Genomic DNA, 13,549 nt, shown 5'->3' on the forward strand with positions numbered 1-13,549 from the left:
CGTCCAGAGACGTTGTGGATGCATTGTTCACTCCTGGCAGTGTTCAAGGCCAGGCTGGATGAGACTTTTGGCAACCTGGTAGTAGAGGGTGTCTCTTCCCGTGGCAGAGTGGTTGGAATTCAATGATCTTTAGGGTTTCTTCCAACTAAAAGCAATCTATGATTCTATATAATGTTTAAAGTATGAGGCTTTCACTAAACTTTTTCCATATTATTTCTGTATAACCAAATATCTAATCTAAGGAGTTATGGGATCAAACAGGACATATAACCCAGACTCTCTCAACATCTGTGCTTTTCAACTAACAGAGTCAATATACAGGTCTTGCACTTTGTCAGTTCTATGTGTGTTTTGGGATTTAGCTTACATGAGGACAAACATTAGGCTTCCTCACAGAGTTTTACAAGTTGAAGAATAGATAGCAAGAAATAAACAAAATGTGATTTGTAGTTACCAAGTCAAAAGTAATGGAAATTCAAAGTCAAGGCAAAATAATGAATTTGAATTATTTTCAGCCACATAGATTTTTTGGTAGAAAAAATGAACAAATCAGGCAAGCCCTCATTATTTGAATTAAGAACATGAGACATTAATTCTCTAATGCATACCAGTCCTGAGAGTGGGATGTGTCACAGTGGTTGTATGTGAAACGATAAAGACATCTTTTAAAAGCATGCTTAACCCCTCTGTCCCCATATGTCAGATGTGAAGTCCTAAGAATTTTTCCTAAAATAATTTTGTTTTGGAAATGTGTATTACAATTTGTCACCTTACTTTGTCAGTATTACAACCTTTTCTAAAAGAAATGGCATGCTACTGTAATAAGTGATTCTGTGTTTTGTGTATCGGTATATATTTATTTAGGCATTTTATATACTTCTTCAAACAGTCTTTACTGCATAGATAAAGCACAGTCTTAATAATATTCTATTAAAATAGTATTATTCACCAATTTATTACTTTAGTGTCATATTGGTATACAGCAGTGAACGTTAAATGCGTTAATGCTGGTGAATAAACAAATCATCATTTTGTGGCAGTTTGTTAACTTGAGAACAGACAGACTGGTTTGGTTTTGTTGGGGTTTTTTTAATCATTTCTGTATTTTTATGTCATGCAATAACTTTGAAACTTTCTTTTTTATAGAAGAATAAAAAAGTAATGATATTTATGAGTCAAAGTTTTCTATTATGCTTCTTATTCTATTACAATTTCTCTTATTATGAAATGGAGAAGATAAAATGAAACAAGTTAAATAAATAAAATGTAACATATTTTGCTACACAGTGAAATGTTTGAATAGTTTATGCATTTGGGAAACAATAACATTTCTTTAACCCTACATAATATCAGTAAAGGGCAAAACTGCAAAGTCCTGGCTGCAGTGATGTAGTTGACCTTGTGCTCATTCATACTTTAAACAGAAGGTATTTCCTTATATTTTTCATTGAGATACAGGCTCATAAATACGTTCAAATTACATATAACCATCTTTCAATGAGACTTCCAAGTTATTGGTGGGGTTTTGTTTGATTTTCTTTTTTTTTTTCTTCAGAGTATCACAGAAAAGGGAAAGGACAGGTTTTTTTCTCAAGGTACTCCATTCCTTCAATACTTCACATTCTTTCAGGATGATACTAATTTTAGTATGGAAAATGTTGAACTTTTGCAACCATGAACTTCAGTGCAAAACAGTTGAGAGTTATATTAGACTTTCAAGTGTTCGTTAGGGCTAAGAAGATGATTAAGGGCCTGAAGCATCTTCCCTATGAGGAAAGGCTGAGTAAGTTGGGACTGTTCAGCCTTGAGAAGAGAAGACTAAGGGGGGACCTAATTAAAGTTTATAATTATCTTAAGGAGGGGATGCAGGGGGAATCAGTCAGCCCCTTTTCAGTGGTCTGTGGAGACAGGACAAGGGGCAATGGCTGCAAGTTGGAGCACAGGAAGTTCTGCACCAACATGCGGAAGAACTTTTTCACAGTGAGGGTGACAGAGCCCTGGCACAGGCTGCCCAGGGAGGTGGTGCAGTCTCCATCTCTGGAGATATTCAAGACCCATCTGGACGCCTATCTGAGTGATATGTCCTAGCGAGCTGCTTTGGCAGGGGGGTTGGACCCGATGATGTCTCAAGGTCCCTTCCAACCCCTACAATTCTATGATACTATGATTCCCCATTTGCAGAGACACCTATATATATTTCTGAGACAGGCATCTAAGTCCACAGAAGACATCTTTGAGACATGTGTCAGTGTCTACTTTTACCTGGTTTAGGAACCTTTACTTCAGTAATGTTTTCAATGCTGGCTCCAATAGCATCTTCATATATAAGCTTATGATGTATGGGCTGAATGAGCAGAGAGGTGTACTGGAAACTGACCTAACAACTAGGCCCAGCGCTTGTGATCAGAGGCACAAAGTCTGTTTGGAGGCCAGTAACTTGTGGTATAACCCTGGGGTCAATCCTATGCCCACTCCTGTTCAACATCTTCATTAAAATTTGGATGATGGGTCAGAGTCTATCCTCAGCAAGTTTGTTGATGATACAAAATAGGGAGGAGTGGCTGATACACCAAATGGTTGTGCCCAAATGGGCTGGAGTAAGGGATTGACAGGATTGACAGGAAACTCATGAAGTTCAACAAAGAGAAGTGTGCAAAGTCCTACTTCTGTGGAGGAACAACTCCATGCACAAGTGTATTACTGGGGGGCAGTGCATCTGGAAACTAGATTTTCAATAAGTCTTCTAAAGGTCCTTGTGGACACTGAGTTGAATGAGTCAGCAATCTACCTTGCTGTAAAAGTGGCAAGTGATATCTTCAATTGCTTCAGATAGAATATTGTCAGCAGTTCAAGGGATGTGAGCATTACCTTCAACTCAACACTGGTGAAGCCACACCTGGAGTACTGGATCCAGTTTTGGGCTCGTCGGTGAAAGAGAGACATGGACATACTGGAGAGACTCCAGCAAAGGGACTGAAGGGACTGGAGAATCTTACTGGGAAAGGCTGAGAGAACTAGGACTTTTTAGCCTAAAGAAGAGAAGACTCAAGGGCATTCCCATCAACATGTACAAATATCAGAAGGAAGGGTGTAAAGAAGACACAGCCATACTTTTTTTAGTAGTGTAAATTAGCTTGTCAGCAGCTTGTGAGGAAATGACTGAAACTCCATTCCCTGCCCCTTCCGTTGCCATGATGCAGGGGGAAGAAGGGAGTGAAATCATGAATAAAGTGAAGTCTCCTAAGAATGGAGGGGTGGGGGCAGGTACTTTAAGACCTGGCCGCACTTCTCATTACTGGCTCTGGTGTCACTGAGTGTGTGGTGCAGTGTAATAAATTAGTTTTCTTTCCTTTATTCTGTGTTGACTTTGTTTTGCCCGTGACACTAATTGTGGGATGATCTCTCCCTGTTCTTATCTCAACTCCTAAGCTTCTCAATATATATTTTGTCCCTATCCAGCTGAAAAGGGGAGTGATAGAGCAACTTTGGTGGGCATTTGACCTCTAGCCAGGGCCAAACCACCAGAAACAGCTTTTTCAGACCTAATGTCAAAATGTGTTCCCAAGGTCTGGCCTCATTTTCAAGGTGTCAGACCATGTAACACTGAACCACGTTAGGTTGATTACCACTGAAAATTTGAAACTATCTTTTCCTCTGGAAATATATACAGCTCAAATCTTACATTAAAGGGCAATAAAAGGAATATGTAGAAAAGTTGTTCAAAACAAAGACTCAAAAGTGATAGGCATAAGTTTAAGAACTATGAACATTTCTTACCTTTTTTCAGCATCATATAATTAGAATTAAGTGTGTTGATTTTACTGGGGTATAGAATCCCTTATATAAGGAAAATAAAAGTATTGGAGTGTTTGGTTTGTTTGAATGTATTATCTTTGGAATTGTTTGCACTTCTAAATATTTTGATTTCACATGTGGTTATCCTTTTTTTTCATTTTTCTGGCTTGCCATTTTTTTTCAGGTGTTCTTGAAGGAAAAATAAATGATACCCAGGACCAACACTAAACCTAAACGTAACTTTTGCTTTTGAATAAGTCAATATGTTTTCCAGCTAGCTAGAATGTTATTAGAACTGAAACATTTATATAATTTTCCTGAAAAATCTCTGTTTATACGGTTTCATCTGTTCAGAGAAAAAATAAAAATTCAACTTCACCTCAGGTTGTTCATCATTTTGCCCAGTAATCTCTGGAGAGAGATATCTAGTTCATATTAAAGAACCTCAAGAAATGATGAAGATAGAATAACCCCTGACTGTTTCTGTCTGAGTCTCTAACACATATATGAATATTCTCAAGATAGACAAAAGTTCTGCCAAAAGGTGATAAAGTCATCCAATAGAAGCAACTGTAATTCTTTTGTTCAGGAGAAATGCATATATTTACAATATGTTTAAAACTGCCACAGCAACCTTAGAAAGAGATGTTAGCTTTGGCTCAGTTCCACAGCAGAAGTTAGAAGTTACTAGGCTCTTTCAATGCCTTATCATTTGCTCACATTAAATCAATAATTTCTAATTGAGCTAATGATCAGACAGGACTAAAAGCATGCATCCATCTATCTATCTATCTATCTATCTATCTATCTATCTATCTATCTATCTATCTATCTATCTATAATGAGCCATGGCTAACATGTTTGAAGAAAAAAATGGCAGAATCTCAGATGAAAGAGGTAAGAAACACATTTGCTTATCCAGTTGAAAGTGCGTCTGCATTAAATTACAGGTATACCTATTTACACAGTAGGTTCCTTTAAAGAGCTGCATAAGGTATTTAAAACTGTGGCACTTAGAGATATGTTTAAGTGATAGGCTTGGCAGCGTTTGGTTTACGGTTGGACGTGATGATCTTAAAGGTCTTTTCCTCCCTAAATGATTCTATCATCATCAGAAAAAAATAGCATTGTTACTGCAGGCAGACACCAGTTGTACAGGTTCCACTGATTTTGGAAAACTGGTAAAACCTAAAAAAAGAATCCTACTGTATTCGTATAGTTATTAAAACTCTCTCCCAGAAAGCCTTGCTCATTTTGTGATTCATGTCTGTGAGATTTGATCTCCTTGGTTTCTTTTCTCCTTGGTGGGAAAATCACAAGAGTTGTTTACAACTGTACTTGCTATATCTTTTTGTTACATAAAGCAAGATAGAAATCAAATGCCTGTCACAGAATAAAAAAAATGGGGTGACTTGAGGCAGTGCTTGGTGGAGCTGGTGCTACAAATTTACTCAAGTACAAGGAATGCCATATCTTCTTCCTAGCTTGGACAGATCTACGGCAATTAGGATGAGAGACTTGAATATAAAGAGTAACCAGAATAAGGGTGAAGGACAAGATTGATATAATTTTAATCTGTGTTGAGGTTGTGGTATGCTTTGCTAACTAGAATGTTTGAAAGGCCAAAGATGTAACGTGCAAGTATATTATGTTAATTGAAGCAGAACAGGAAAACTGGAGAAGGGAAATGTAGAAGTTTATAAAAACCCCACAAGTAGGGCACTGTATTCTGTGCTAGAAGTGGAGTATTCCAGGTAAAGAAAACATCAAGTTGTTCAGCTCTATCCCTGAAATTATCTGTTCAAAATACTAAATTCAAATTATATGTTCAAAATACTCTTTAGGCAAACCTGTGCACTTCCAGTAATTTGAATGCAAATCAAATAAAGCTGATTTCAGCTGTGCAAAGGATATTTATTTTGTCCTAACCAAACATTGTAATTTTTGTTGCTAATACTGGTGAAGATATCTAAGAAAAGAGTAAGAATATTCATGGAAAATAGGTCCACATTGTATTATCACTCATAAGACCATCTTGTAGACAAATTAATATCTAGGTGACTGAAGATTACTGTATGGAGTTCAAAGTAAATTACCATTTTTGGGAGAACAATGTTTATATATATATTTTTTATAAATAGATGAACTCATAGAAACAGATATTTCTTTTTTCTACCATACAAGGTTCCAAGATAGTAGCAATTCATATAAATTCATTATTTTATTACTGTGTGAAAGCAGATTAAAACTTTCCATTTTAAAAGTTAAAAACCACCAAAACCCTTAAAGTTATTTATTCTCCAGCCTTTTCATTTACATATGGTATCCAATTTAATTTCAATGGAATATATGTATCTTCTCAATTATCTATGAAGGGAAATTAGAAATTTGTTCTAACAGTCAGTGGAGCTAGAAGGAGTCACAGCACTCTATTGTTTATGGAATACTAACCTTGGTACTGCTTCTCCAAATTTTTCATTACTGTTGAGTAGAGTAATTAGTAACCTGGTATGCTTTCTACAGCAGCAAATCCTTCCTTCTTAAGAAGAATTTGCAATAACAATGATAAAAGCAACTGACACACAGATGGAATTGCTCATCACATGCAGAATCTGCCCCGCCCCCAATGCCCAGTCTGTGTCCAGGCAGTGATCCTACCTCCTGGCTACCTTCCTCTCATGACTTTGCTCCAGCCAAGAGCTGAGTACCATGCAGCCGCTCTCTCTAAGAGGGTTGGTGGGGGGAGATGGGGAGGCAGGGTAAGGGAGGGAAAAGAAACCCGAAAAAACCCAAATCTCACAGGTTGGGATAAGGACAGTGTACTGATATAGGAGAGAGATATAACAACAACAGGACATTGTAGCAAAACATACAAAACTGATGATACACGATGCAGTTTCCCACCCAACTGCACAACACAGGCCCTACAGTTCAGAGCCATCCCTGTGTACTTCAGAATTTTATGAGCACTTTTCCTATTCATGCATACTTTAAGGATATTTTAAATACTTTGGGGCTTTAGGAGCTGCAGATACACTGAAAGATATACAATAAGGATGTACTGAAGTAAAAGAGTAGGACCTGGGTTTCAGATGTGCTATGAAATGGATCCCTCGTTTAGATGACACCGAAAAATTAAATCTGTAGTCTGCTTCCGAACATAGCAGAGATTAGCATGCTGTGAATAAAATAAAAAAAATAAATAATTCTTGTCCTTCCTATTCTATTGGTCTTAACACAGGTGCTTTAAATAACCATTCGAACTTTCAATTCCCATTTTGGTTATTTTCAATTTTTTCTCATGTTCCTGGCCCCAGATGAGATTGGTACGAGTGTGTGTATGTATGTAGTTATGAAAATATACAATAGGGAAAAAATGCAATTTAAAATTAAGGAAATCAGTTTCTGAAAGTATTCAAGAAGTTGTGTATCACAGCTTGGCGGAGTAAAGTAGGCCATTGTCCAAAATGTGCTAATTAGATACATATCCTTAGTTCTGCAAGTACAGGGTAGACAAAAAATATCAGTTAAAGTAACTCCCATATATGTACCAGCAAGACTTCAATCATAATTTGCCTTTTAAAAATATTGTGAAGAAGTATTGCTGTAAACCATTTAGTGTTCAGTGGGAAGTTAAACATCATTGTGTCATTCCACAGTCAGACGTCCAGTGAATAAATAAAAAAGAAATGCTATATAATGCAAACCTCAATTTCCCACATATAACTGTTTTGGAATACTTACTTAAGCTATACAGTTGTATGAGCCAAAAATCCACAGGTCAGGTGGTTTATTAGACAAAGTAACAGATTTTGCTGTCTTCTTATTTTTTTGCCAGGAAATTCCAAATGTCCATGAAAACAAATTGCCAATCCCTTGGTTGTAGTAACTCTATTAAGGTTATTGGAGATAATAAAATTATACATCCATATTATAAACCTGACATAAAGTTTCTAGTGATTGCCAGCTATTTGTTTCAACCTTGTAGGAAAAATATGCAAAACAAACCAGTATATTCTGGTTGAAAAGCTGTACTTTGGAAAAACAGTATTAGTTTGAAATTACTTCTTACACTTTCTGCATCTGCAAGATTCTTCTCTCTTGACCCTTTTTCAAAGATAAAGAAAAATGCTAATTGAAGCAAACTACTTTTTTCCATATTAATGTATACTTCCCAGCATACATTGCATTGCTTTAATGTCATAGATTTAGAACTTTTTAAATAGCTGTTTGCAGGTTTTCTTAAAAAGTACCAAAAATAAAAAAGCAAAATCTCAAACAGATTTTAACAACAGCATTAAAGTTTACTTCCACTTATTGTCATTTTTACATGACCTTTGAAAATTCTGGTTTTGACCCAGATGGCAGCTAAGCACCATGCAGTTGATCACTCACTCCCCACTCCCCTGCCACCAGTGAGGTGTGGAAGAGAGTCAGAAGAGTTAAAGTGAGATAACTTGTGGATTGAGATAAAGACAGTTTAATAAGCAAAGCAAAAGCCTCACATGCAGTACAAGAGAAGGAATTAATTCACCCTCTTCCCATGGGCAGCCATCTCCCAGAAACCAGGGCTCAGTCACTTGTCATGGCTACTTGGAAAGACAAATGTCATAACTCCAAATGTCCTCTCCCTTCCTCCTTCTTCCCTCAGCTTTTATTGATGACCATGATGCTACATGGTATGGAATATTCCTTTGGTCATTTGGGGTCAGCTGTCCTGGCTGTATCCCCCTCTCAGCTTTTCATGTATCCCCAGCCTGCTCACTGGTGGGGTGATGTGAGAAGCAGAAAAACTCTGTAAGCACAGCTCAATATTCTTACTGCAATCAAGCTAATGCCCAAGATTCTGCAATAAATTTTAAAAGTAATATTTGATGCAAGGCCTCTTTAGTTTTCAAAAATTAATTTTTAATTTCACAGCTTACTTTTTTTTAATCATGCTACATAGATATATTTCAGTCCTGATGCAAAAGGCTCTTGTTTTACAGAGCACTTGCTACCCTCTTCAACACCAGCAGTCCCCTGCAAAATCCATCTTTACTAAAGTTAGCTGCTTTTTGATATTATTACCATCATCCTTGGAACTGTTTCTGCCCATTAGCTAATATGCCAGCTGCTCACGGCTAGTGACAGATTTTGAGAAGCAGTTTTTAAAAAGGCAACTAATAGTTAATTAACTTACCAGTTTATTAAGAATCTGAATGTTCTTTTTATATTATTACCAACTTTTAATCTTAGAGTACAAAATGAGGGAAAGAAATCGTATTTTTTTGTGTAGAAGACCTGATGAGAATTCTGAAACCATGTTTATTTTTCAGACCACACATGCTCTCCAGTGTGATTTTGGGTTGCTGAAAGGTCAATTACAAAAACAAAACCCAAACTAAAACAAACCAGAAGTATTTTCAGTAGTTCTTTCATCACATAAAAACAGAGATCACAACAAAGGCCTTTTGGAAAATTTTTAATATTTACAGTAAGCTTAGTACATTTTCTCAAAAAATATCTAGAAAATTCTTTCAAATTACTTTTCTGAATCCATTATTCAATATCATGCTGGTTTTGGCTGGAATAGAGTAAATTTTTCTTCAAGGTAGTTAGTATGAGGTTATGTTTGGAATTTTTGCAGAAAGCAGTGTTGAGAATGCAGGTATGCTTTTGTTACTGCTGAGCAGTGCTTACACAGAGCTGAGGTCTTTTTTGCTCTTCACACCACCCCCACCAGCGTGCACAAGAAGCTGGGAGGGGGACACAGCCAAGACAGCTGACTCAAATTGATCAAAGGGATACTCCATACCACAGAAGAACATGCTCCATATAAAACTCAAGAGTGGGCCAAGAGGCAGGATTTCAGCTCAGGAATTAGCAGAACATTGGCCTCAGGCTTCCAGATTCCACCATGCACTCTCTTGGAAAGCGAGCAGCTGCATGGTGCTTGGGTCTTGGCTGAGGAAAAACTGTGACACCATGACAGTCCTTTGGGTGCCCAAAGTGGGGCAGGAAGTGTTGAGATAAAAAATTTGTTGTAAGCATTCATTTTATGAGTTTAATAGTTGTTGGTGGCGATGTTTTATTAATCGTTCACATGGCTGTGTAAAGTAATTCCTTATTTGTATTACGTATTCCCTACGGTGCTGTTTAGACTCTGGGAGCTGGATGAGGTTTTTCCTTTTGTTGCATCATGTGCGACTTGTTTATGGTACCATTATTGGCCATGTGAATGATGTGGTCTGCGTCTTCAGCATTGCTACCATTTCTGTACCTCAAGTGCTGTCTCCTGGGAGTTATTAACAATTACAGTTTACATTTTTCACATGGAAAACCAATCTATAGTGGGCCATTACTTCTACCTTTACCTCTTTCTCATTCGTGCTAGTTACAACAGCCCTAGAGAATTTTAAATGTCCTCAGTATAGTCTGGGAAAATATCTAGAACAGTGGGCATCTCCAATGTTTTGGAACTTCACGCCTGAACAAGTGTATAATCCTGAAAACCTAGAAAAAATATTTGGAAAACATAGGATGTCACCCTGACAGTTCCAGAGGGACAGGGCACTACCCAGTGACTGCATACCTGAGTGGTGCAGGTTTTCTACATCTAGAGCAGTGGGATGGACCTCTAGAACCAGGTAACAGTGGGTTAAGCTGAGGAAAGAGGAGTGAGTGTGTGAGGAGTCCCATCTACATTGCCTGAAGTTTTTCCACTTGGTCTGAATCAATTCTGGCCTAAATGTCTTGGGGAAGAGAAGACAGGATAAAGAAAAAGTGAGGGAACAAGGGCTATAATTTAGTGCTTACAACTTTCCTCTGGGACATCTGGAGTTTGAATTCAGCTCTGAGGGATGATTAAGTATTTGAAGTATAAAGTGCAAAAATAGAAACTCTGGTTTTAAGTCTCCTCACGCAGAGGAGAAATTAAACCAAGAATATCTCATGTCCTAGATGAATGTCCTAAGCACTAAATCCTTATCTAAAGGACACTGACAACTCTTCTGGCCTCCTTCTTCAGGAAAATGGTAGTTAAGTCTGCTTTTTTTATGGTGCTCCTTCAATAAATGTATTCTGTGAACACCCTCTTGCCTGTGCCTCAATTCTCTGACCTTGAAAGTGAAAAATAGTAAGAAAAAAAAGCTTTTGTGGACTCTTGTGGAAGACAGGCTTGATGTAGAAGGCAGTAAATCATTACTGTCACATTCAAAGTGCCTCTAGATGAAAAGATAAGCAGAATTCTGGGTACCTAGGTCTCTAGGTGACTTCTTTACACTGTGACATCTAACCTGTTACTTACGTTATCTGTTTTCTTTCAACCAACAGAGTGGTGGTACATGCCCCATTTGAACACAGCCTTCATTCTCAGCTGGTAGCAATGACACTAGCTCTGTCACTGCAATCACCCCATGTGAGAATATAGTGTTCCTGCCAAGTGCAGTCCTGTTCTTGGGTGAGACTCAAGCATAGGTGATGCTGCTTATCCAGCTTCCAAAATCTCTGTCAAGGTCTGATTGTGCCACCTGATGCAGGAAATCCACCCCACCCAAACCTGTTTCAGCGTGGCTCAGAGTACTTCATTGTATAGTACAGATTTATCCTTTTGTTGCTCAAAGTATTTTCACAGAGACTTGTGATGCTGCAGTTTGCTGCCTACTGTTCCTCTTATGAAAATTTGACTTATTGATTATAATCAAGTCCAAGCATTAAATCAGTTGTATAATTTATATAAGGAGTCAATTTTTCAAAATAAAGGTCTGCTTGTTGTGAGATGTTTCATAATTAAAATGATTTATGAAGTCTAGCATACACACACACCAAAATAAAACACTTCAATATAATATGGTATGCATGAGGCAAGGTACTGAAAGTTGTGGCTTAGTTTATTGGCATGTACATTTTTTCCCCTTGGTGTATATGCTAACATGATTGCATTTTGGCACAGATAAAACAACAGATGCAGTTAGTTTGCTGCCTTTATTTCCAGGTATGTGCATGGCCAACAGCAAATTTGCACCGATATAGGATTTTACAGTCACAAATACTTTAGCAGGATCATTCCCACCATGCAGAAGTACAACAGTAACAAATCTGATAATGGACTGTGCTTCGTATAAAGCTATTTTTTCTCTATATATGTATTTATTTTAAATTTCTACTCTGTTTTTCAAAGCAAACACTTCCTGAAGGTGACATTACACACTATATTACAAGCTTGAAAATGAAACTACTTTTGATTCATCAGAGTCCAAAAAAAGTCATATTTAGGCATGAAAATCACATTTTCATGCTCAGGTAACTCGAAACTAGCTAATTCGTATATTCTTACACTTAAAAAAGACCCAACTTCACCTTTAAGTTGAAAATGAGCATAGAAAATGTTAGCTCAAAGGGTTTGTGATCTGTTTTGAAAACTAAAAGCACTAGCAAATAATGTTTAAAGGTCTCTATTCAGGGCTATACTTCTGGTATCATATTACTATATACATTAATTCTACATTTATTTACTGTAGACACATATTACTATATACATTAATTCTACATTTATTTACTGTAGACATTGTGAGCTCATTTTTTCCAAAATGGGCAAGAACCCATGTCCAAAACACTTGAATTCTTTGTCTTCAATAAGACAGGAACTTAAAAATTTTATGCACTAGGTCATTACTATCTTACTAATGTCTCACAAGTCCCAAATAAAAGCCATGCTCTGGAAACTACTTATTATAATGCTTTCTGTGTTTTTCTAGAATGATTTTTTTCACATTCATTCATGTTTTTTCAGATTTTCTACTGTCTTTTTATCTTTGACTAACTTGAAATTACCTTTTTCTGACTTCTTTTTTATTCTCATTAATACAAGTATAATTTTGTTTGTGAAAAAAATATCATAATACTTTTCAATATTTTCTTGTTTTTCTTCATTAAAGCTAACTTTTTGATAGATATTAACTCTGTGCCAGCCCAGTTGGCCAGCACTGGGGGACATGCTTTGGTTTTTGCTTTTCTCATTGTTCATTACTTAATATCATAGAAGTTTCTCAATAGATATTAGATGATTTACCTCCAAATATAAAGAATACAGTATTGAAATTTAATAAGGAATTTAGTCTGTGTAAGCACCTTTCTTCTATGTCCCTGCTTGCAGAGTTCTTCCACTTTTCTCACAAGCTATTTTCCTGGAGTAGCCCTGATGATGTGGACAGGAATTGCTGTGTATCACAACTGTATTATAGGAGAAAGATACCAGATCTCATCAACATCTTGTAGTGAAGAGGTGAACTTTTCCCTCAGAACGTGGCATTGACAATTTTGGGAACAGTCTTTGGGTTTTATTTTCCTTTGTTCAGCATGTGCCCATTGTCTGAGATGTTTTAACTTTCACAGACCAAAAGGCTGTGAGCATGCTAATGATGAAATAGCACAGATGACTCTACCTGTGTCTGCATCCATGTCCACATTCTGTTTTATTTGCTAACTGGCTAAGCACTAAATGCTAACCACTGAAAATTTCTTAATCACTTAGGTGCTTGAGCACATGTAGAAGTTAATTTTCATAGCCAAGCTCCTAGGGTCTTGCTTGAACTTTGTCATGACTCAGTCTCTAAAAAAGCTCTTCAAGTTTTTTGTAGGTATCAGAAAGAATCAGTCTTGCTCTAGCTGACCAACCCATACAGGCTATGTCACATTAGCAAGCAGTGTGGGAGAATAGGTGTAGACCCACAGAGTGAAATGGTGCTGAGGACCTGAAGTCCCCACTACACAG

The sequence above is a fragment of the Gallinula chloropus genome (genome assembly GCF_964237585.1).
Source record: "Gallinula chloropus genome assembly, chromosome: 1".
Classification (NCBI taxonomy): Eukaryota; Metazoa; Chordata; class Aves; order Gruiformes; family Rallidae; genus Gallinula; species Gallinula chloropus.